General features: G+C 43.6%; 1 protein-coding gene across 2 annotated transcripts in view; it reads left to right on the top strand.

The window, feature by feature from the left end:
• LOC140457113 (leucine-rich repeat and fibronectin type-III domain-containing protein 2) overlaps window positions 1-23,534 on the top strand; it is a 184,907-nt gene that overhangs the window by 150,108 nt on the left and 11,265 nt on the right. The window lies entirely within an intron of this gene.

The raw sequence follows: 23,534 nt of genomic DNA, 5'->3' as shown, positions 1-23,534 counted from the left end.
AAATTCAAGTTCTGGAAAAGGGTCTCTGGACCCGAACCGTTAACTCTGTTCCTCTCTCCACAGATGCTGCCAGACCTGCTGAGTCTCCAGCATTCTTGGCTTTTGTTTCGGATTTCTAGCAGTTCTGTGGGGTTTTTTTTTTCAAAGTAATAGATCACACTGACTTGCTTAGTTTTATTAAAGTAGGTAGACCATAAGTGCTGGCATGGGTCATTCAGGTGTATCTCTGTGTCTGTTAAACACTCGAAAACACTAACATCCCAAGCTACAGGCCAAATGCTGGCTAATGACATTGAAACAGATGGGTGTTTGACGGCTGGCATGTACAAGATGGGCTGAAGGACCCCTTTCTATAGAAGTTCTCTGCAGGGTGGCACAGTGGCTCAGTGGCTAGCACTGCTGCCTTACAGTGCCAGGGACCCAGGTTCAATTCCAGACTAGGGGGACTGTCAGTGTGGAGTTTGCATGTTCTCCCCATGTCTGCGTGGGTTTCTTCTGGGTGCTCCGATTTCCTCTCACAGTCTAAAGATGTGCAGGTTAGGTGGATTGGCCATGCTAAATTTTCCATTGTGTTCAGGGATACGTAGTCTCAGTGGATTAATCAGGGGAAATGTAGAGTAATTTGGTAGGGGAATGGGTCTGAGTGGGATACTCAATGACCTTTCTCTGCACTGTAGGGGTTCTATGATTCTAAATCAATACCAATAACAACAGTTCATTTGCTTAGCGCCTCTAGCATTCACAAAACATTGCAGGAAATTTACAGAGCAAAATGCACTGCCTATCCTCTTAAGGAGCTATTACGTCAAATGACCTCAACAGTTTGGTGTTATAAAAGAGGAAAGTGAGTTAGAGTGGAATGGAGTGGGAGGTACAGAGCTTGTCACCTTGGCAACTGAAGGCCCGGCTGCTGAAGGTGAAGCAATTAAAACTGGAGTGCTGAGGAAGTCGGAATTAGAGAATGCACAGGGCAGTGAGGATGGAGGAGATTACAGAGACAGGAAAAGTTTGAGGCTGTTGGAGGGATTTGAGAACTAGGAGGAGAATTTTAAAATCAAGACTTTTTTTAAGCAGGAATCAGAGTGCATCAGGAAGCATAGGGCTGGTGGAGGAATGGGACTCGGTGTGACTTCTGACAAGGACAGCAGAGTTTTTAATGACCTCCAAACTGAAAAATTTTTTGTGCTAAGCCAAACATTGTAGCCAATGCAACTTTGACTGCTGGTAAACTGTTAGACAAAAAAAATTCCATCATCTATATTTGAAAGGTTTGGCAAAGGGACATGAATTTACCTTAATATTTCTTGACTTTCCCCAAGTTCTGGCTAATTGCTCCAAGACATTACTGCACATTGAAGCATAGTGCGTGTACGTTTTGACTTATTCGGATTCTGTTATGTCTGTTCGCTGGGTGTACCGACCCAGTGAATTATGCTTCCAGGTCAGGAGGGATGACTCTTGTTTGGGGTTAATTCATAAAGAAAACCTTCCATCGTGCAAACCTTTTCCCAGCCCAAGTGCTTCGTTTATGTTTTAAAATGAGCCAATTTAACCTGGCATTGTTGTTTTCAAGAAAGAGTGATTTTATTAGCTAGTAATAATGAGAAAAGCTAATGAAATGAGACCTGCACGCACACAGATGAGAAATAAGAGGTGATTCCAAAACGTAGAAGTAATAAAAGAATGTAGGAATCAGTCTTTGGCCTATTCTTGGCGAATAGCTCATGACACCTTGAGGATGTTAGGGTGACTAAGGCAAGGGCTTAAAAATGTGTTGCTGGAAAAGCGCAGCAGGTCAGGCAGCATCAAAGGAGCAGGAGAATCGACTTTTCGGGCATAAGCCCTTCTTCAGGACTAAGGCAAGGGTTGACATCAGCAGTTACTGGATTAGTGATGCTGGAAGAGCACAGCAGTTCAGGCAGCATCCAACGAGCAGCGAAATCGACATTTTGGGCAAAAGCCCTTCATCAGGAATAAAGGCAGTGAGCCTGAAGCGTGGAGAGATAAGCTAGAGGAGGGTGGGGGTGGGGAGAGAGTAGCATAGAGTACAATGGGTGAGTGGGGGAGGAGATGAAGGTGATAGGTCAAGGAGGAGAAGGTGGAGTGGATAGGTGGAAAAGGAGATAGGCAGGTAGGACAAGTCCGGACAAGTCATGGGGATAGTGCTGAGCTGGAAGTTTGAAACTAGGATGAGGTGGGGGAAGGGGAAATGAGGAAGCTGTTGAAGTCCACATTGATGCCCTGGGGTTGAAGTGTTCCGAGGCGGAAGATGAGGCGTTCTTCCTCCAAGCGTCTGGTGGTGAGGGAGCGGCGGTGAAGGAGGCCCAGGACCTCCATGTCCTCGGCAGAGTGGGAGGGGGAGTTGAAATGTTGGGCCACGGGGCGGTTTGGTTGATTGGTGCGGGTGTCTCGGAGATGTTCCCTAAAGCGCTCTGCTAGGAGGCGCCCAGTCTCCCCAATGTAGAGGAGACCACATCGGGAGCAACGGATACAATAAATGATATTAGTGGATGTGCAGGTAAAACTTTGATGGATGTGGAAGGCTCCTTTAGGGCCTTGGATAGAGGTGAGGGAGGAGGTGTGGGCGCAGGTTTTACAGTTCCTGCGGTGGCAGAGGAAGATGCCAGGATGGGAAGGTGGGTTGTAGGGGGTGTGGACCTGACCAGGTAGTCACGGAGGGAACGGTCTTTGCGGAAGGCGGAAAGGGGTGGGGAGGGAAACATATCCCTGGTGGTGGGTTCTTTTTGGAGGTGGCGGAAATGTCGGCAGATGATTTGGTTTATGCGAAGGTTTGTAGGGTGGAAGGTGAGCACCGGGGGCGTTCTGTCCTTGTTACGGTTGGAGGGGTGGGGTCTGAGGGCGGAGGTGCGGGATGTGGACGAGATGCGTTGGAGGGCATCTTTAACCACGTGGGAAGGGAAATTGCGGTCTCTAAAGAAGGAGGCCATCTGGTGTGTTCTATGGTGGAACTGGTCCTCCTGGGAGCAGATACGGCGGAGGCGGAGAAATTGGGAATATGGGATGGCATTTTTGCAAGAGATAGGGTGGGAAGAGGTGTAATCCAGGTAGCTATGGGAGTCGGTGGGTTTGTAAAAAATGTCAGTGTCAAGTCGGTCGTCACTAATGGAGATGGAGAGGTCCAGGAAGGGGAGGGAGGTGTCAGAGATGGTCCAGGTAAATTTAAGGTCAGGGTGGAATGTGTTGGTGAAGTTGATGAATTGCTCAACCTCCTCGCGGGAGCACGAGGTGGCGCCAATGCAGTCATCAATGTAGCGGAGGAAGAGGTGGGGAGTGGTGCCGGTGTAATTATGGAAGATCGACTGCTCTACATAGCCAACAAAGAGACTGGCATAGCTGGAGCCCTTACGTGTGCCCATGGCTACCCCTTTGGTCTGGAGGAAGTGGGAGGATTCAAGTTGACTAGTTATCTGGAGAGGTCAGAGTCTGTAGCTTGATATAAGCGCAGAAAACAGGAGCTGGAGGAGGCAATTCAATCCTTTGAGCCTGCTCTGCCATTCCATATAATCATCGCTGATCATCAGCCAGCGCAATACCCTGTTCCCGCTTTCTCCCTCAGATTCCTTTAGACCGAAGAACCATATTTAGCTCCTCATTGTAAATGTTCAATGCTTTGGCTCCAATGTTTCTGCAGAAGAGAATTCCACAGGCTCTGGGTGATAAAATGTGTCCACATTTCACTCTTTAATGGCCTACCCCATTTCCTTACACTGTGATCCCTGGTTGGAGATTCCCCAGTCATCCTGTATTCACCCTAGGCGAAAGTGAGGACTGCAGATGCTGGAGATCAGAGTCTGGTTTAGAGTGGTGCTGGAAAAGCACAGCAGGTCAGGCAGCAACCGAGGAGCAGGAGAGTCGACATGTCGGGCAAAAGCCTGATGAAGGGCTTTTCCCGAAACGTCAATTTTCCTGCTCCTCGGATGCTGCCTGACCTGCTGTGCTTTTCCAGCACCACTCTAATCTCGACTCTACATTTACCCTGTCTCGCCCTGTTAGAATTTTATAGATTCCTAAATGATCTGATTTCTAGACTCCCGTGAATACAGTCCTAACCAATCTGGCCTCTCTTCATACATCAATCCTGCAATCTCAGGAAAAGAATTTAGCTGAAAAGTGTTTGTCTGACTTCTTTCAACAGTGATATTGTGGTTTGGCATCTTTTCAACAATCAGAGAGACACTTTAATTCTTTTTACGCAAACGTACAAGGGTGTCAAGTGGGAGTAAGTACAGTGTAACTCAAAACACATGGCAGCATACTAGTATGATTTCACACTCCAGCACGCTAGCACCCCTCAGACCACAGGTTGCATTTGGTTCATAACTCTCTTTGTTATGTATTTCTGGAAGGGTAAAACAGGAACATGTCTTTGGCTCGGACAATCTTTCTTTCAACAATCATCATGTCCACATTGGGGCACAACCCACAGGAGGTCATAGAGTCATAGAGATGTACAGCACAGACACAGACCCTTTGGTCCAACCTGCCCGTGCCGACCAGATATCCTAAACTAACCTAGTCCTATAGGCCAGCACTTGGTCCATATCCCTCTAAACCCTTTCTATTCATATACCAATCCAGATACCTTTTAAGTGTTGTAATTGTACCAGCCTCGACCACTTCCTTTGGCAGCTCATTCCATACACGTCACCCTCTGCATGAAAAAGTTGCCCCTTAGGTCTCTTTTAAATCTTTTTCCTCTCACCCTAAACCTATGCCCTCTAGTTCTGGCCATCCCCAACCCAGGGAAAAAGACTTTGTCTATTTACCCTACCTCATGATTGTATAAGTCTTTATAAGGTCACCCCTCAGCCTCTGACATTCCAGGGAAAACAGCCCCAGTCTATTCAGCCTCTCCTGAAAGCTCAAACCCTCTGACCCTGGCACGGTTTTTTGAATGGCATCTCTCAATTTGAAGTGTTGCTATCGGATGTTCCCCTGTGGTAAACTTCAGGTATGACATTCCATAGTACCATAAAAATAGGAACAAGAATAGGCTATTCAGCCCCTTGGGTATGCCTGCCCATTCAATAGGCTTATGGCTAAACTGACATTCCTCACATCCACTTCTTTGTGTTCTCCTCAAAACCTTTGATTCCCCGACTGATCAATAATCTATCTGTCTCAGCCTTAAGTCTACACAAGGAGTCTATCCCTCCAGCTCTCTGTGGCAAGGGATTCCAAAGACTCGCAATCCTTTCAGAGATGAAATTCCTCCTCACCTCAGTCTTAAATGGTCTTTATTCTGAGATTGTGTCCTCAGATCCTAGACTATTCCATGAGGGCAAACATCCTCTCAGCATTCAGCCTGTCAAGCCCGTTAAGAATCTTATATATTTCACTGAGATCACCTCTCATTCTTCACAACTCTCAACCTTTGCTCCTAAGTCAATCTGACCATACATGAAATCATCCTAGTGAACCTTTTGTCAACTACATGCAATGAAATGATATCTTTTCTTAGATAATGGAATCGAACAGTTCACAATATTCTAGATGTGGTCTCACCAGCACCTTGTGGAGTTGCAGTAAGACTTCCCTACTCTTATTCTCCAACCCCCTTGAGATAAAGGCCAACATTCCTTTAGCCTTCTTGATTACCTGCTGCAATACTTTCCTGTGTTTTGTGGACAAGTGCCAGCAAGTCTTTTGTGTTAATCTGACTGTAGCTTTTCTCCATTTAAATAATACTCTTGTTCTTTTGTTCTCCATTCTGAAAAAAATGACTTCACATTTTCCCACATTATCCTCCATTTGCCAACTTATCAACCATTTCCTTAACTTATCAATACCTCTCTGCAAACTGTTTCTGTCCCTCTTGTAATCTGCCTTTCCACCTATTTTTGTGTAACCTAAGTTAAGGGGCATTTAAGGAATGTGGTCAAAGGTTTGGAGCGGATGTCAAGAATTGTTTTCTCACCCAGAGTGTGGTGGGAATCTGATAGAGACAGAAACCTTCTTATTATTGAAGATGTACATTTGTGAAACGAATGCATACCAGGTTATGGGCCAAGTTCTGGAAAACGGGATTAAATTAGTTAGGTAGTTGTTTTTGACTGCCGCAGACTCGATGGGCTGTCTGTGATATAGACCTAGATGACTCTATTTTGGAGAGAAACATGGGACAGTAGGAACAGAATAATGATCTCAGTGCAGAAAAAACTGTTAAGAGACCTGACTGTGTTAGGAGAAAGTGAGGACTGCAGATGCTGGAGATCAGAGCTGAAAATGTGTTGCTGGAAAAGCGCAGCAGGTCAGGCAGCATCCAAGGAACAGGAGAATCGACGTTTCGGGCATCAGCCTGAAGAAGGGCTCATGCCCGAAACGTCGATTCTCCTGCTCCTTGGATGCTGCCTGACCTGCTGCACTTGACTGTGTTAGCAGATTCCGACGTGGACCAATTTCAATCATTTCAGAGCAGCAGCTGCAAACACATTAAAATGTATGTTGATGTATATATAGATTGCTAAAGTACAACTCTGACGCCAGCACCCTGACTCTGTGTAGCGTTCTGGTGTGACCACTCCTGACAACTGAATTCATTTGTAACACTCAAGGACTAACAGAAACTGTTAAGTCCTGACAGAATGTCAGAGGACTGAATTATAAGATCAATTACATAATATTGTGTAAAGGGCAGCGTTAAGAGCACTCTACCTGACTGCATATAGCATTCACAACAAGCTGGATGACTTAGAATCATAGAATCCACAAAGCATGGGAGCAAGCCATTAGGCCCATTGAGGCCACACCATCCTCCCTGACCCAGCCCACACCCTACCCCTGTAACCCTGCATTTCCCATGTCTGACCCACTGAGCCTGCACATCTCTGGACACTATGGAGCAATTTAGCATGGCCGATCCACCTCACCTGCACATGTTTGGACTGTGAAAGAAAACAGGAGCACCCAGAGGAAACCCACGCAGACACGGAGAGAATGTGCAAACTTTATACACACAGTCGCCCGAGGGGATAATCAAACCCAGGTCGCTGGCGCTGTGAGGCAGCAGTGCTAACCACTGCTGGAACAACCAACAGTCTGAAGGTTTTCTTAGGCCAGGTTGATGTTGATGGATGTGAACAGGAAATGACTACTAGTCTACTCAGACCCCTTGGCATCATGGTAGCCCACAAACCCACCAAGTCCCTAAAACAGCAGCTAACGAACTTGAAAGACCCTATATAGACAACAAGCAAAACTAATGCCATCTACAAGATAACTCACAAGAACTGTAACAAATACTACATTGGACAAACAGGCAGAAAACTAGCCACCAGGATATATGAACATCAACTAGCCACAAAATGACATGACCCACTCTTACTAGTATTCTTACATAAGGATGAGAAAGAACATCACTTCGACTGGAACAATACATCCATTCTAGGACAAGCCAAACAGAGACACGCACGAGAGTTCCTAGAAGCATGGCATTCCAACCGGAACTCTATCAACAAGCACATTGACTTGGATCCCATTCACCACCCCCTGAGAAAAAGAACCGGACATGACATCACCATAGGAAATGATATCACCACAGGAAATGACATCACCAATCCAAGGAATCCCTGACATATAAGTAGAAAGTGGTCTACACCACCAGTGCTTCATTCGGAGGCTCACTGAAGATGTTACCTAATATGGAGATGAAACATCTGAAAATGAACCTTCCAGTTCAGCGAGCAAACCTACATCCAGGACCTCAACCTGAGCTACAAATCATCTCAGAACTCATTAATGGAGTATGTAGCAAGAGTAATACAGGACTCATTGGCAACTTCAATGTACATGTAGACTGGATAAACGTAATCAATGCCTTGGAGGATGAACTCCCAGAATATATTTGAGATGCTTTGCTAGAACAGTATGTTGAGGAACAACCTCAGGAACAAGCTATTTTATATATCCGAACTATGCAGTGAGAAAGGGATCATTAATAATTCTGTTGTTAAAGAACCTTTATGGAAGTGCAACTGTAACATGTTAGAATTTTCCATTTGAGAACAGCACAGTTCAAAACATCCTAAATCTAACCAAAGGAAAGTCTTTGGTTTCAGAGCCAAGATGACTGTGGTTCATTGGACAGATACATTAAAGGGTGTGATAGTAGGAAATGAGTATAAAGGACCTTAATTTAATTTGTTGTTGAGATGTGAACATCACTAGCTAGTCTAGCATTGATTGCCCTTTAACTAATAACCCTGGAGAAGGTGGTGGTAAGATTAGGTTCCCTACAGCATGGAAACAGGCCCTTCAGCCCAACAAGTCCACACCGACCCTCCAAGGAGTAACCCACCCAGACCCATTTCCCTCTGACTAATGCACCTAACACTATGGGTAATTTAGCGTGGCCAATTCACTTGACCTGCACATCTTTGGATTGCGGGAGGAAATGGAGCAAACCCGCGCAGACAGGGGGAGAATGTGCAAACTCCACACAGTCACCAGAGGCTGGAATTGAACCTGGGTCCTGGAGCTGTGAGGCAGCAGTGCTAACCACTGAGCCACCGTGGTAAGCTGCCTTCTTAGCCCATTGCAGTCCTTGGAAAGGGGTTAAGGAGAGAGACCTTATGTAGAGACATTACAGCAAAAATTGCCTTTGAGTGATAGTGACAGTATTGGACAATGCTGTCCAACATGTATCTTTCCCAGATTTGTTGTCAGTAGACTTCAATTACAATGGAAATTTGGAGATGTTATATTATGGATTATTTAACCCCTTCCCCCAAAAAAAGTGGAATGGGAGGGATTAATCCTGACCATTTTCCTGTGATCACAACATCAAATGGACATTGGTGCTAACTAGTTCAAGGAAAATCCAAGATTGATGTGAGGCAGTACATTACTTGAAGATTACAGGGTTACCTACTGAAGGCAAAAATCCCAGGGTCACTCAGAGATAGTCATTGTGATTGCAATGGGAGGGCTGTTAGGCTGGGGCAGGCTGCAGAGACAGGGAAAAATCTGGCCGTAGAAGGAAGAAATGAAGCGTTGTCATGGCCTGCCTTTGGGACAGGAGGAAACATGCAAGTGTTGAGTAGTTTCCAGGAGCTCTCACACTGTTGGAGTAGGATCAGCTGCAGATGTGCCTGCTTACTTGTCAGGTCACTGAAAGCAGCCAATAAACAGAGCTGATCTGGGTCTCTGAAGAAACTGAGGCAGCAGCTCCTTGTCAGGTACAATTCATGCTCTAACTCTCCTAACTTTAAGAGGTCGAGCCCCCCTATTGTGTATCCCATCCTTCATCCCTGACCAGCACCTCCCCCTACCCTAAGAGCTCACGAAGCAATGCTCCAGGAAATGCAATCACCTCCACAGCTAAACCTTGGGCTTCTCATTGCATTGGATCATTTCAGGATGGGACACGCATCTGTTTTTCACACACCCCTCCCACCTCCCTTGCCCCGTCCTCCTACTAGTGCTCCACCTTTCTCCAAGATTGGAGCATCATTTTGAAAGGATTCCAAGCCTTTTGCTGCAGACCAGAAGCTTGTTTTCTGAATTTCCCGTGCGGACCCCTCCCATTTATCTCTCTACCCCGGAGGCTCCCAATCTCATTCCTGATGAAGGGCTCCTGCCCGTAACATTGATTTTCCTGCTCCTTGGTTACTGCCTGACCTGCTGTGCTTTTCCAGCACCACTCTAATCTTGACTCTGATCTCCAGCATCTGCAGTCCTCACTTTCGCCCAGTTGATTTTAACCCTACTGCGAATTCTCTTACAAGGATGCCTACCTTGAAGAAGTTCTCCTCCTCTCTCTACAAAGACCTAAGTGAGTCTGTCTCTCACTGCAACCCCAGGTGATCTCCTCTGCCCTGCTACCTTCTCCCCAGCCCCACCCACCCCGCCATCCCATTTATCCCTCCACCCCAGAGGCTCCCAGCCTCATTCCTGATGAAGGGCTTTTGCCCGAAACGTCAATTTTCCTGCTCCTCAGGTATTGCCTGACCTGCTGTGCTTTTCCAGCACCACTCTAATCTTGACTCTGATCTCCGGCATCTGCAGTCCTCTCTTTCACCTTGTAACATCCATTGCCAACTGACCCTGTAAATCATCTCATTGCTGGCTGCTAATCTCCCAACCTGGCAGATGCTTCCTTGCGCCTCCTTTCCTGGTGCCCATTGTATTAGTGACCCCCGACCTGTTTTATATGTCTGCCGCTCCGAGCAAAAGCCGCATTGCCAAGTTTCCTGTCTGGATACCCAGCTGGATTATATATGGACGAACTCCAGGGAGGGGGGTAGGGGGCGATGTGTTCACCGAAAATGAGAGGCTCACTCATGTGATGAACTTTCCATCTTTGAGCTGGCCACCTGCCCAGTTTGTAAAATGAAAGCTGCACCCTCACAGTGTAGCCGACAAACCCCAGTCAAATGTGTTTGACTTCCTTGAGGACATAGTCGAAGAGTGTGATGCTGGAAAAGCACAGCAAGTCAGGCAGCATCTGAGGAGCAGGAGAGTTGATGTTTTGGGCAGAACTACTTCATCAGGAATGTCCTTGAGGACCTTAGCAGCCCGTTGTACTGTGATGTTGGAATGCCATGATGTTTTGAGTATAAGCTCTTTATCAGGACATGGGTGAAGCTGGCTAGGCAAGCATCCATTGCCTGTCCCTAATTATAAGTCACTAATGCCCTTCCAGGATCTAAATCTGTCATTCTTACCTAGTCTGGCCTTCATGTGACTCCAGACCCATAGCAACGTGGTTGACTCTTAACAGCCCTCTGGGAAAAGAGGGACAGGCAACAGATACTAGCCTAGCCAGCTTCACCCATTCCTGATGAAGGGCTTATGCCTGAAACGTCGATTCTCCTGCTCCTCGGATGCTCCCTAACTTGCTGTGCTTGTCTCATTTCTGATATTTGCTTAGGGAGAGGTGATGTTGGAATCGTAATGTCACTGAGACAACTTTCTGGGGACTGGGTTCAAGCCCCATTCATGGCAGCTGGTGAAATCTGAAGGGGAATTGGCACAGTGGCTCAGTGGCTGGCACTGCTACCTCACAGCACTCGGGACCTGTATTCGATTCTAGCCTCCGGCAACTGTCTGTGTGGAGTTTGCAGGTTCTCCCTGTGTCTGTGTTCCAGTTTCCTCCCACAGTCCAAAGATGTGAAGGTTACATGGATTGTCCATGCTTAATGGAGGACTCTGGGCAGATGCTCTTCAGTGCAGACTTGATGGGCTGAATGGCTTCAATCTGCACTGTAGAGACTCCACAGAACATGGATCTGGTCTCCCGGTGACCTTGTAGCCATTTTCAGAGAAATCCGTCTAATTCTAGGTAACTAATGCCCTTCATGAATCTAAGTCTGCCATCTTTACCTAGTATGGCCTTCATTTAACCCCAGATCTGGTTGATTCTTAACAGCCCTCTGGGAAATTAGGGACAGGCAACCGATACTAGCCTAGCCAGCATTGCACACAAATAAAACAAAACAGTTTTGCTTCCTTTTCACCTCACTGATTTTGTTGGAGGGAGGGGAGTAGGATTGAGGGGGAAGGGGTGCAGTCTTGCCTTCTGCCCCTCCCTTTAATTTGTTGACTTTGGTCGTCTGATTTGATTACTTATGTCATTACTCCTGGCAATGGTTTTCGGCTGTTTGCTGAAGACAGCCCACCAGAAAGATTGACTTGGCTTGCTCGGTTTCAGATCCTTTAGCATCCAGTGTGCAACATTTCAGAGAATACTGTTGCAGCATTGACATCCTATTAACTGTTGTGAACCGTCAGATCCCATGGTGTCAGAGTAGGTTTGGTTTGAGCATGTGCCACTGGATATGTGTCACTGGTTGTCAGCTTTAGTTCAGTGATATCTGTCTCACCTCTCAATCAAAGGCTGTAGCTCAAGAGACTTGACTGCAGAATCTAGGCTAATGCTTCAGTGTGCTACCGACAATGTGCTGCCTATCTCCCTGTCCACCATCTACAAGACACAAGTCAGGAGTGTGATGGAATACTCCCCACTTGCCTGGATGGATGCAGCTCCAACAATACTCACGCAGCTTGACCCCATCCAGGATAAAGCAGCTCACTTGATTGGCACCACATCCACATTCACTTCCGCCACATAAAGCAAAATGCTATAGATCCTAGAAATCTGAAACTACTGCAGAGAGTGCTGGAGAAACTCAACAGGTCTGGCAGCATCTAAACTTCTGAAGATGATAGAACTCCACACAGGCAGTCACCCGAGGGTGGAATCAAACCTGGGTTCCTGGCACGGTGGCTCAGTGGTTGGCATTGCAGCCTCACGGTGCCAGGAACCCAGGTTCGATTCTACCCTCGGGTGACTGTCTGTGTGGAGTTTGCACAGCCTCTCCATGTCTCCTCCAGGTGCTCCAGTTTCATCTCACTATCCAAAGATGTGCAGGTTAAGTGGGTTGGCCATGGCAAATCCAAAGTTACAGGGATGAGGTTGGGTCTGAGTTGGATGCACTTCAGAAGGTGGGTGTGGATTCAATGGACCAAATAGCCTGCTTCCACACTGTAAGGAAATCTATAATTCTATGAATCATACTGGACTCAGAACATTTGCTAGGTTTCTCGCTCCATAACATATCAGAGCAGAATTAGGCCAATCAGCCCATCGAGTCTGCTCTGCCATTTGATCATGGCTGATACGTTTCACAACTCCATTTTCCTGCCTTCCCCTTGATCCCGTTATCAATCAAGAACCTGTTTATCTCTGTCTTAAATACACTCAATTACTTTGTCTCCATAGCCTTCTGCAACAATGATTTCCACAGATTCGACACACTCTGGCTGAAGAAATTCCTTCTCATCCCAGTTCGAAAGGGTCACCCCTTCATTCTGATGCTGTGCCTTCCGATCCCTCTCTCTCCTATTATTGGAAACATCTTCTCCATGTCCACTCCATCTAGGCCTCTCAGTATTTTGTAGGTTTTAATCAGATCCTTCTAAACTCCATCAATTGCAGACCCAGAGTCCTCACCCACTCCTCATATACCAAGCCTTTCATCACTGGGAACATTCCTGCAAACCTTCTCTGGACCCCCTCCAACACCAATACATCTTCGCTTAGATACAGGGCCCAAAACTACCCACAATATTCCAAATGCAGTCTGACCAGAGCCTTATACAGCCTCAGCAATACATTTCTGCTTGTGTTCTAGCCCTCTTGAAATGAATACTGACATTGCATTTGCCTTCCTAACTGCCAACTTAACCTGAAGAGAATTCTGAAGTAGAGCTCTTAAGCCCCTTTGTGCATCAGATTTCTGAAGCCTTTCCCAATTTGGTAAATAGTCCACACCCCTATTCTTCCTACCAAAGTGCATAATCCCATACTTTCCCATATTATATTTCATCTGTCACTCATTGCCCATTCTCCTAGTCCATCGAAGTCCTCCTGCAGCCTCTCTGCTTCCTCACTACGACCTGTCCCTGCACATACCTTTGTATTGTCTGCAAACTTAACAACATTGCCCTCAGTTCCTTCTTCCAGACCGTTAATGTATAACATGGATAGTCGTGGTTTCAGCAATGACCACTGGACATCCACTAGTCACGATCTGCCATCTTGAAAAGGTCCCTTTTATCACTGCTCTCAGCCATTTGCCAATCAGTCAATCTTCTATCCATGCCAGTACCTCACCGCTAAGACCAAGGGGTTTTTATATTTTTAACAGCTTTTTGAGCAGCTGTTTGTCAAAAGCCTTCTGGAAATCCAAATACATCATGTCCATTGGCTCTCCTTAGACTAACATACTCTTTACCTCCTCAAATATTTCTAACAGATCTGTCAGGCATACCGTTTCTTTGGTGAAACTGTGCTGACTCAGCTCTATTTCACCATGCACTTTCAAGCACTCTGCAATCTCACCCTTAATAATGAACTCCAAAATCTTACCAATGACCAAGGTTAGGTGAACCAGCCTGACGTTTTCAATCTTCTGCCACCCTTCCTTCTTAAAGATGGGTGTTACATTAGCTCTTCTCCAATATTCTAGGACCCTCCCTGATTCCAGTGATTCCCAAAAGATCACCATAAATGCCTCCACAATCTTCTCAGCTATTTCCTTCAGGATCCTCTGTTGCAGTCCATCTGCTCCAGGTGATTTATCCACCTTCAGATGTTTCAGCTTCCTCAGCATCTTCTCCTTAGCGATAGCCAAAAGACTCACCACTGCTCCCAGCTCTGTTGAAGTTTTGGTATGCTCCTTACGTGTTACATGAAGTTCAACCAAAGTACCTATCAAGTTCCACTGCCATTTCTTTGCTCCCCATTCTTACTTCTCCATCTTCATTTTCCTGCAGTCCAATGTTCAGTCTCGCCTCTCTCTTAGCTTTTATATGTCAAAAACTCTTGCAATCTCCTTTTATATTATTGGCTAGCTTACCCTCATATTTCATTGTCTCCCCCTGACTGTTTTTTTAGTTATCTTCTGCTGGTTTTTAAAGGCTGCCCAAACCTTTGGCTTCTCACTAATATTCACCACATTGTATACTTTTTTGCTTTCATGCTGTCCCTGACTTCCCATGTCAGCCATGGTTACCTCGTCCTCTACTTGATATGTTTTGTCTTCCTTGGGATGAATGTCTGCTGTGCCTCCCAAATTACCCTCAAAATCTCCTGCCGTTGCTGCTCCACCATGTTCCTTGTTAGGCTTCCCTTTCAATCAACTCTGGCCAGCTCCTTCCCCATGCCCTTGTAGCTCCCTTTACTCAATTGTGATATCATTGCAACTTCTTCCTCTCAAACTGCAGGGTGAATTCTATCGTATTATAGTCACTGGCCCCGAGGGGTTCCTTCACTTTAAGTTCCTTAATCTAGTCTGCCTCATTATACGTCATTAAATTCACAATTGCCTCTCCTCTAGTGGGCTCCACCACAAGCTGTTCCAAAAAAAAGCCAACTCATAGATATTCCACAAATTCCTTTTCTTTGGATCTGCTGCCAACCTGAATTTCCCAGTCTGGCTGCATATCGAAGTCTCCCATGATGATGGCAATCTTAAATGCCTTTTCTATCTCCTGATTATTTCCTGCCCCACTTCCTGACCACTACTAGGAGGCCTGTACACAAATCCCATCAGGGTCTTTGTTCCTTGGCGGTTCCTCAACTCTACCCACACAGATCCTGTGCCATCTGACTCCAAATCATTTCTTGCTATTTAATTTCTTACCTGCCAGGCAGCCCCGTCCATCTACCCGCCTTCCTGTCTTTTCGATAGGACCCATGTCCTTGCATTATGGTCATTGGGCCTTAAGGGTTCCTTCATCTTGAACTACGAAATCAAGTCTGCCTCATTACACATCACCAAATCCAGAATTTAATTCCCATCGCTGATCTCCTAGCAGTCACTTCTCTGTGATACCTTCAACATTGTACCGCCAATTCTAATCTGTACTATAAGCTCTTGTTTAGGTACATCAGCCCCAGTTCTGCATTGACACATAGTTGTTCCCCATCTGCTCTACCTGAAGTTAGAGTCCTGAACCACTTGCAATATCTCTCCAAGCCACTCAGTATCCTGATTTGGAAATATTATCACAGCGCCTTCACTGTTCCTGGGTTGAAGTCATGGAATTCGCTTCCTAACAACATCTTGTTCGGGGTATCTAGAAATGGGCAATAAATGCTGGCCCAGTCAGTGACACTCACACCTCATGAAGATACTGTCTTTGACAGTATGAGATGTAATGACCATGGCTCCATCCACCCTTCTAGTGGACATTAAAAAAATTTCAGGACATTATTTGAAAGAACAGTATGGGAACTCTCTGCAGCTCCATGTCTATCAACGTACATCAAAAAAAAAGGTGATCGAGTCATTCCCACATTGCTCCTTGACAGAGCTTGCTGTATACATGCAAACTGGCTACTGCATTTTCTCCATTAAGTCAGTGACTATCCCATTTCCAAAAAAAAACTTGATTAGTCATAAAACATTTGTGACATCCTTAGGTTGTGAAAGAGGCATTATAAATGAATGTTAACTAGAACAGGCAGAATTGGAAAGAGATGAAAATAGAATATGAGAATACAGATTAGTCAGCGATCCAAAAACAGACTGTAGGGTTAATCACCAGGACAGAAACTGGAGGAAGGTAGCTAAAATAAACATTGCTCCCTTAAATGCAGAGACAGGAGAAATTATCATGAGGAGAAGGCAGTGATGTTGAACAAATATTTTGTGTCTGTCTTCACTGTAGAATACAGAAAGTACATATCAGAAATAGCATGTAATCAAGAGGCTAATAAGAGAGATTTAATTAGGTAGTTAATGTCAGCAGAGAAAAAGAACTGGAGAAGCTGACAGGATCATAGGCTGGATAATGTTCATCTTGCATTCCAAAAGAGATACCTGTACAGACAGAATATGTATTGGTTATGATTTTCCAAAATTCACTAGACACGAGAGTAATCCCAATTGATTGGAACACTGATATCCACAAAGAAGAGAGAGGTCAGTCAGGGAATTACTGGTCAGTTAACCTTAGTCACTGGGAAAATGCTGAAACTGATTATTAAGGATGTCTTAACAATGCATCAGGAATATCGTAGTGTGATGGGACAAAGAGTTTATTGAGAATATAACAAGTAAGGTAAGTAAATGTGGACTAACAGAGTAACTACATTTGCAAATGACATTTGACAAGATACCATACAAAAGTCTAAAACGCAAGATAAGGGCACATGGAGTTGAGGGGAAAGTATTAGAGGATTGCATAACAGACCAGAAGCAGACAGTAGGGAAAAATTGACAATTTAAAGCTGACAGGAGATAACAAGTGAAGTGTTACAAAGTTCAGTACTGGTGTCCCATCTACTTAAAATCTATGCACATAACATTGAAGAAGAGACAGAGACCAATGTATATTTGCTTATTACCAACGTAAAGTGAGCTGGTATAAACTGTGTGGCCAGCACAAAGACACTGTAAATAGAAGTAAGCAAGTTAAGTAAATGGGGATTAATACAACACATGAGAGTTTATTAAGTCTGGTCACAAGGATAGAAAAACAGAATTTTTTTTAAAAGCATGAAACTTGTACATGTAGATGGACCAATAGACTTGGGTGAACATGTGCAATGAATACCGAAGGTCAGCAAGAAGGTGCAGCAAGCAATTAAGGAGGCCAATGACATGTTGGATGTTTTTGCCAGGGAAATAGATAAATAAAAAAAAAAAGCACTCCTCTATAATTGTATGGTTTTAGATGGTCGCATCTAGAATACTTTGTGCAATTTGATCTTCATATTTAAGGCAGTGTGTACTTGTATTGAAGGTTGTAGCCATGAGAGTTCACTGGGTTGCTTCCTGGGATGATAGACTGAGTAAATTAGATCGACTCTGAAATTTAGAAAAACACCATAATATGATGAGGCAAGGGAAAAGGAAATCATGTCTGATTAATTTATCAAAGATTTTGAGGGAGTCTGAACCAGAGTAGATAAAGGGAAGCCAGTTGATGTGTTGTATTTTGACTTCCAGAAGATATTGGACAAGGTATCACTCTAAAGGCTAAATCATAAAATAAGAGCTGACAGTGCTACATACAGTATATTAGCAAAGAGAGAGAATTGGCTAATGAGCCAGAAACACCTAGTGGAGAGAAGAATTTCTTTTCGACATTGGAAACCTGTAACCAGTGGGGTTCCACAGGGACCAATGCTGAGACCATAGCTATGTACAATATTTATGAATGATTTGGAGGAAGCAAGTGAATATCCTGTAGCCAAGTTTGAAAGGTGAGTCACAGGGGGGCTGCAGTTGACAGAGAGGTATTGATAGGTTATGTAAGTGGGCAAAAAGTTGGCAAATGGAGTATCATTTGGAAAAATTTTCTCCATTTTAGAAGTGAAAACAGAAAAAAAAATGTGTTATTTAAATGGAAAAAAACTGCAACACAAAGCGATTTGGGGCACTTGTGTAAGAAACACAGAAAGTTAGCACGCAGATGCAGCAGGTGATTGGGATGGTAAATGGAATGTTGCTCCTTACTTAAAGGGAGTTGGAGCACAAGAGTAGGGAAGCCTTATTTAAGGAGCGATATTATTTCACATGAGGCAGTTCAACAAAGGTTCAGAAGGATGATCCCTGTTATGGAGGGATTGTCTTATGAACAAAGATTAAACTGGGTTGGCACTTCTCTGAGTGGAGTTTAGAAGAATGAGAGGGGATCTCATTGAAACCTATCGAGATTCTTAAAGGACTCGACAGGGTAAGGATGATACCCTCACGGGAAAGTCCGGGACAAGTCAGCAGAGTCTTAGAATAACAGGATACCAATTTAAGACTAAGATGAAGAGTAGTTTCTTCTCTCAGAAAGTTGTGAGTTTTTGGAACTCCTTGCCACAGAGAGCTGTGAGGGCAAAGTCACACAAACAAAACTGTGAGGGCAAACAAAAACTTAGATAGATTCTTAATCAGCAGACGAATCAAGGGTGATGGGGAAGTGATAGGAAACTGGACATGAGAAGCATCAGATCCGAATGGCCTACTCCTGATCCTGTTTCTTGTGATCTTACAGAGTGGTGATTTCATTGAAAGAGGCAAGATTCTGAAGGGGCTTGACAGTATAGATAGTGAGGCATTGTTTCTCCTGACTGGGGAATCGAGGATAAGGGGACACCATTTCAGAATAAGGAGTCTGTCGTTTCGGACCAAATTGAGAAGTTTCTTCACTCAAAGAATTGTGAATCTTTGGACTTCTCAACCCCAGAAGGCTTTGGATTCTCTGTCATTGAACATCTTTAAGATTGAAATAGATGGATTTCCAGTGTCTGGGGGAATTCAGGGAATATGGGAAGTAGGTGGGAAAGCTGTGTTAAGACAGAAGATCAGCAATGATCATTTTGAATAATGAAGCTCATTGACTGTCCCCTTCTGTCCTCATTTCTTATGTTCTTGCTGTCTTAACTGTCTCCAATAGAGAAGCCTCCAATGAAAACTCCCTTCTTTCTCCCTCTGCAGCAGACCTCTCTGGTCACTTCTCCCATAACCTTTTGGAAACATTACTTAATTGACTGAAGAAGTGCTGGCAGTGCAACATAGATTGCCACAACACCACGATATCCAATAGTTATGGGAATAGAAGAAGTATGCAAGCAGATATATGAAATGAACGTAGCAAAATATAGAATTATAATTGCGAAAGATTCAAACTACCCCAGAATAAAACAGAAGGGAGATGCCGTGAAAGCAGAGAAATAGTTGGGAGTTTTTATGCGGTGTATGAGGCTCCATCTGACTCAACTGTTACACAAAGAAGGAAAAAGTGAGGTCTGCAGATGCTGGAGATCAGAGTTGAGAGTGTGTTGCTGGAAAAGCACAGCAGGTCAGGCAGCATCCAAGGAGCAGGAGAATTCTTCTGCTCCTTGGATGCTGCCTGACCTGCTGCACTTTTCCAGTAACACGCTCTCAACTCTGCTACACAAAGAAGGGAAGACCCCCAAAAAGTCCTAGTAATTGTAATGAGAAAAGTAAATCTGGAATAACAATCAGTAAATACTGATTACATTATCATAAGGTTTACAGTAATAATTGAGAGGGATTTGGAAAGTGCAAAAAACAATAGATTTTAAAAAGTTAAATATATTAGAAGGAATATTGCAATTAAGTAAGTCAACTGTACGATATGCAGTTTTGATCTCTCTTTCTGAAAGGGCAAAATTCCATTCAAAGTAGTTCAGTGGAAGTTCACTCAACTGATTCCTGGCATGAAGTGACTATCTTGTGAGGAAAATTTGGCAAGTTGTATCTGTACCCATTGAAGTTTAGAGGAATGAGGGGTAACCTTTTTGCAATAGATAAGAAGCTGAGACGCTGAAGGGACTCAACAAGGCAAATATTAGAACAAGCAGATATGGTTTAAATTAACGATTTTCTCAGAAGGTTGTGTGCCTGTGGAACTCTCTTCCCCAGAGAATGACCTAGGCAGGATCATTAAATATTTGAAGACAAAGTTAAGTAGATTCTTGACTGACAGGGGAGTCAAATTGTATGAAAGCAAATTACTGCGGATTCTGGAATCTAAAACCAAAAGAGAAAATGCTGGAAAATCTCAGCAGGTCTGGCAGCATCTGTAAGGAGAGAAAAGAGCTGACGTTTCGAGTCTAACTGACCCTTTGTCAAAGCTCGAAACGTCAGCTCTTTTCTCTCCTTACCGATGCTGCCAGACCAGCTGAGATTTTCCAGCATTTTCTCTTTTGGAGTCAAATTGTATCATTGATTATCAAGAAAGTAGAGTTGAATCCACAATCAGATTATCCTTATTGAGCAGTGGAATAAGCTTGAGGGGAGGAATATCCTATTTATGTGCCAAACTCATACTTTCACATGCAATAAAAGTAAATTGGATAAAAAAAGATTGACAAAGCAGTGGAACAACATTTCACAATATTTTAAAAAAGATCAATAGAATCCGAGGGTAATTCTCCTACCATCACACATAGATCAAAAGTCAAACACAAAAAAAACGGTGAATGAAGAAACTATGATTTTGTGGAATTGAAAGGAAATACAAGGCCCAAGAACAATTACAATAAAGAAAAGTATACCAAAGTGAAATCTGACAATCTTAGGAAGGAGGTTAGGAAAGCAAAGATGAAATATGCAGTGAAATATCAAAGAATATAAAAAGAAAGAAATTCCAAGGCCATGCAGATATTACAAAGAAAATTAAACAAGTTACAGAACCATCAAAGGAAGAGCAAGGCAAACTCACAGATGAAACAAAAATGACAGGGATACTGAACAGACACTTTCCTTTGGTCTTTATTGAAGAGGCAACCAAAAATTGACAGCCCCAATGAAAATTGCAACAATTTAAGAGTTAAGGTGGAAAGAATGTTCTGAGCAAACTGAAGGAGACAGAAATTCCAGGTCCAAATGGATTGCCCACATAGATTCTCAAAGGAATGAGAAAGGAGGTAATGAGATACAAGTATCCAAACATAAAAGCAGAGGGATTTGTTGGATTGGTGTGTGAAGCAAGAAAGAGTTTCATTCATCTAGCACTTTCCATGAATGCTGGCCCTCACAAAGTGTTTTAAAGCCAGTGAGTATCTTTGAAAGGCACTGACTGCTGTATTGTGTGAGCCATTGTAGCCAATTTTCACGCATGAGTATGTGGTGAGCAAGGATTCCTGATGACGGGCTTTTGCCTGAAACACCAATTTTCCTGCTACTCGGATGCCCCCTGACCTGCTGTGCTTTTCCAGCACCACTCTAATCTTGACTCTAATCTCCAGCGTCTGCAGTCCTCACTTTCTCCTGTGTGGTAAACAGCAGATCATCTGTTTTTTTGTGATGTTGAACGAAGGATAAATTTGACCAGGATTCTAGAGATGACTGCTTCACTCTGCTTCAAAATGATACCTTTTTAATTCACCTGATCATGTTAGACATGGCCTTGATTAAATGTGCCATCCAAAAGACAGAACTTTTGACAGTGCACCACTGTCCCAGACCTACACGGGAAGTATCAGCCTTGAATTTGTGCTGAAGCACTGGAATGGCCCATAAACCTAGTATCTTATGATTAAGGGGTAAGAGTGTTGTCAATTGTATTACAATTGGAAAGAATCCTTCCACCTGCTAGTGGGCCCAGAAAGTTTGGTTTTGTGGTCCAGTAGAAATATCTGTAACCGTAGACCAGAAGTTCTGTGTTCAAGTCCCACTTCAGTATTATTATGAGCCCAACTGATGATATGACAAGTCAGGTCCTAGATGATCTTGGGCTCGATAGATCATATTTTGGACTTTTAAATTTGGTTCCAGGAAGGTGATACTTCACAGAAATACAGACATGCCTAATGCTTCAAATTTGTATTTAATAATAAAACAGAAATTTATTACATTAAAAAAGGGAATAAAATAGTACTGTTAACTTGTTACGTACAGCACAAATTTAAAGATTTCAAAGCTTATGGTAAAATGTTATCCCATTAGTTGCAAATCCTCATTTACAGTACTCAGAGCAAAAGGATTCCTTTCATTTTCACAGCTATAGGGCTTAATTTATCTGTGGCATCAATACCCCATGTTGAGAAATGATAGCTTTCATACAAATGAATTTAGACTTTCTCAGTTTCACAGAAGCCCTTCTGGGTTTTAACTAAACATTTCTGGTCTGGAACTTTTGAACAAACCTGCTTAAACTGAGGCAACTTCTAAAACAAATGATATTAAATTGCATATAAGCCATACACCTTCCACCGCATTCATAATGTGACCAACAGCTTGATTGCCAATTAGTGAATCCTTCTAATGCACCTGACAGTTGGCAGTTAGAGGAGGATTGTTTCCTGGTCAGCCATTGTAGAAGCTAACAATGAGCCACCACAGTAGTTTACCATGGGCTACCATGGACTAAAATAAAAAGAAACTCATGGGTTTCTCATGAGAGAGCGAGAGAGAGAAAGAGAGAGACAGACCAAATCAATCAATGTAAGATAGGCCCAAAGCAGATCAAACACCAAAACAAAATACAAAATTAGGAAGAGTTCCTGCACACCAAAAAATGGTCAAGATGTGAAACTTTGTATCACATGAAGTGATTGCTACTTTTTAACAATTCCTGCATTTATGAGGGAGGAAGCAATTGGAAGCTATAAGGCTCTTTCGGGGAGAAGAGATAATTAGCGTGGGAGGATGTTTATGCAGAGTGCAAACACTGGCATAAATCATTGGCCTGAATGGCATATGCTAGTACATTCTGGATAATGTAATTCTAGGTAATGTAATCTCTTCAATTTAACCACCGATTTCCCCTTCACTGCCCATGATGAACAATATTTCACATGAGGCTAGTCATTTACATTTTTAATTTTTCTGAGTAAATGATTTGAAGCATAATCAAATTAAACATTAATGAGATGGCATGTACTGTACATTTAGTGTGACAAGATTGATTTTCTTTCGGAATAAAAAAAGCCGTGGGCCACTATTAAATTCCAAAGTGTTTTTTTTTCACTTGAGTAACTGTAACAATAAATTATGTGCATTTTCTGTGTGTTTTGTCAAAAAGAAAAATTCAGAACAGCAATTGCCAATTGTAAATAGAAATCTATCTGAAAAAGGGAGTTGAGAGGAGTCTGAAAACGGCACTCACTTTTATATTTTATAAAACTTTATATTGCTGAGGCTACGTGCCTGAAAATACTACCATATTTTGTTGAGTTTAACAGATCCTGTTTGAAGATTCGTCCAAGTTGGGTTGGATTCTGTACCCAAATAACTGAGGCTGTTCTGTGTTGTGAACAGGCTACCAGAATTAAAGGGCATCAATTTAAGACTGAGATCAGGAGGACTTTCTTCTCTCAGCGGGTTGTGAGTCCTTATCATCAAGAGCTGAAGGGGCAGAGGCCTAGCTCAGAAGCCTTAGATAGATAGATCCTTGATCAAGAGGCGAATCCAGGTTATGTGGAAAAGGCAGGAAAGTGGACAAGGAATGTCAGATCAGCTACGATCCTATTGACCAAGATCAAGGGGTCAAACGGCCTACTCCAGTTTCTGTTTGTGGTCTTCAGGACCAGATTGCCA

The sequence above is a fragment of the Chiloscyllium punctatum genome, chromosome 3 (genome assembly GCF_047496795.1).
Source record: "Chiloscyllium punctatum isolate Juve2018m chromosome 3, sChiPun1.3, whole genome shotgun sequence".
NCBI lineage: Eukaryota > Metazoa > Chordata > Chondrichthyes > Orectolobiformes > Hemiscylliidae > Chiloscyllium > Chiloscyllium punctatum.
Note: the sequence above shows the minus strand (reverse complement) of the source record. Positions and strands in the feature narration are given on the sequence as shown.